This window comes from Alligator sinensis, unplaced genomic scaffold, assembly GCF_000455745.1.
Source record: "Alligator sinensis unplaced genomic scaffold, ASM45574v1 scaffold991_1, whole genome shotgun sequence".
Lineage (NCBI taxonomy): Eukaryota > Metazoa > Chordata > Crocodylia > Alligatoridae > Alligator > Alligator sinensis.
Window position 1 is genome coordinate 455,515 of NW_005842335.1, and position 2,730 is coordinate 458,244.

Here is a 2,730-nt window from a genome sequence, read left to right on the forward strand (position 1 = left end):
ACTGTGTCGAAGGCCTTCCTAAAGTCCAGGAAGATGACATCAGCCTCGGCTCCCGCGTCCAGGCAGCGCGTGACCTGGTCATAGAAGGCTACCAGGTTTGTCAGGCAGGATCTACCTGTGACAAACCCGTGCTGGTTTCCCCTCAGCATTGTTTCGCCTGCTGGGCCTGCACAAATGTGTTCTTTGATTATTTTCTCTAGCATTTTCCCAGGAATAGAGGTAAGACTGACTGGTCTAAAGTTACCCGGCTCATCCCTTCTCCCTTTCTTGAAAATGGGCACCACATTGGCCCTTCTCCAGTCCTCAGGGACCTGGCTGGAGCACCACGAGTGCTCAAGCAGCTGTGCCAGCGGCTCAGCTATGACACTGGCCAATTCTTTCAGCAGCCGTGGATGGAGGTCATCCGGGCCTGCTGACTTGTACCCATCCAGCTCCTCCAGGAGCTCCTTCACTATTTCAGAACTAACCGTAGGCGGACCGGTGCCATGTGGACATCCGTCAGTGATCGCGGTGGGGGAATTGGCTTGGCTGAAGCAAAGAACTCATTGAAGAGCTCTGCTTTTTTCCCCGCATCAACCACCAACTGTCCTGATTTGTCCTGCAGGGGCCCTATGTTGCTCTGAGCTTTCCTTTTGCCCGCTATATACCTGAAGAAAGATTTTTTATTGTCCTTGATTGTTGAACCCAGCCTGAGCTCAAGCCCCGCCTTGGCCTGTCTAACTGATGTGTCACCCTGGCAGAGAGTCACTTCAATTAGGTAAAGCAACACTTGCTGTTTGTCCTAACTAATCTTAGCATTGCTGCTGGTGGCAAATTCTCTGCTAAAATTCATAGCAGGTGGAGTGACAAACACTCTCTGCAACACCTTAGGGTCCAGCTTCTCCAGGTGAAAAGCACAATATGCTGTTTTAAATATCTTATGACACAAACTATTCTGTTCAAAGAAACACGTGAGTTTTGTATTCTTTCAGGCTGGCTGTTTTATAGCAGGAAAACTGACCTGGCGAGTTTAGAATTTAGCTATTAAAGGTCACAATCGTTTCTTTAAAATATTGCTGGGTTTTGATATCAAGGCTTTGAATGGTTTAAAAAAAAATGAATAACTCAAATGACCCAGTGATGAGAAAAATATTGTGTTAATCTGATGAGCTTGTTCAAAACTGCATTAGAAGAAAGGTCAGGCTTCAGTCATCGGACTTTCATGTTTAGTTATGGCAGCAATAGCAAAGAAGATCATTCAGAGTCCTCAAAGAACCAAAGACCACAGCCAAAATACATCCCAAATCCTACATTACAGGACCCTGCAGTCTACTGAGAACTGGAAAAGCTCGAGAAAAGAGAACAGAAGTCTGGGCTGAGAAATTAAGATGAGAATACTAATCGGAGAGCACTGTCATCTGTCCTTCCTTCCTCAGAGCTTCCGATTAGGCTTTGCAACACCGTATAGCATCCACAATCACTTTGTGGCCCACAGAAACTGGCAATGCAACAGTAGTATAACTAGAGGGGCGAGCGAGGCACCAGCCCCAGGTGCTGACTTGGAGGAGGCATCAGAATGCCTCCTCCACCCCCCAGCTCCAAGCCTTCGCTATAACAGGTGCAGCCTTGTGCCCAGTACGGTATGGAGGGGAGGGGGTTGAGTGGAAAGGGCTCCCTTCTCCTGGCATTTTTGCTGCAGGAGGTGCAGCTCCTCATCTAGTCGTGTATCTGGGGGAAAGGACATAGGGGTGAAAAAGAGCACCAGCGTCAGCCCATGGAGAGCCCCTGCCATGGAGGGGCCACAGCCAATGTACAGTGAGCTGCCTCTGGTGCCCTGTTTACTCCCACCCTCTGCCCCGAAATACTACTGGGCAAGGAACTGCCCCTCTCACGGCAAAAATGCTGAGGGGGTGTGGGGGAGGGAAGGGGGAAGGGGGCTATTCCACTCAACGTTTCCCCCATATGCTACTGGACTGCCCAGCTTCTGTAGCTATGCCTGCCATGGCAAATACTCTGGTAGGGGCAGGGAAGGATTTTGGTGCCCCTTGTTGCAGCCTGCGTGCAGAGAGAGCTGGAGCAGGTAGGACTTTAGCACTCTACCCAGGGTGCTGCAGAAGCTCAATATGCCTCTGATGCAGACTTCAACCCATCAGCTAACCATTAACTGGACTGCAATTGCCCATGTCAAAGGGATCATATTAAAGAAACTGCAACGAACTGGATGCTTTGAAGCTTTAGTATCACTGGCAAACATTTAGGGAGAGCTAAAGGAAACCATCTGAACTGCAAACATTTCCCTGCTCCAAGGGAGTCAAGTAAAAAGAAGCGACTCTGCCACCTTCCATTTAAACATCCCTCCATACTAGACAGCACCACAGCTTCCCTTTAGGTAATGAAAAGAAGATTTATGCTCCCCAAAGAAATGTTCAGAGTCATTCCTAGGCAGGCTAGGCTTCCCATACCCAATCTGGAGCAGATTAAACTAGGTCTGTGGCTCACCTGGCCTGAACAAAGTTTGTTCTCCACAACACTGTTCACTGTCCACAACACTGTTCTTGAACACTGTTCAAGAATAGCCTCAAAATGCCCATAGATTCATAGATGTTAGGGTCGGAAGGGACCTCAATAGGTCATCGAGTCCGACCCCCTGCACAGGCAGGAAAGAGTACTGGGTTTAGATGACCCCAGCTAGATGCCTATCTAACCTCCTCTTGAAGACCCCTAGGGTAGGGGAGAGCACCACCTCCCTTG

The 2,730-nt window shown here is 49.1% G+C and overlaps 1 protein-coding gene across 1 annotated transcript in view; it reads right to left on the reverse strand.

Moving 5' to 3' along the window:
• PECR (peroxisomal trans-2-enoyl-CoA reductase) overlaps positions 1 to 2,730 on the reverse strand; it is a 30,705-nt gene that overhangs the window by 26,830 nt on the left and 1,145 nt on the right. The window lies entirely within an intron of this gene.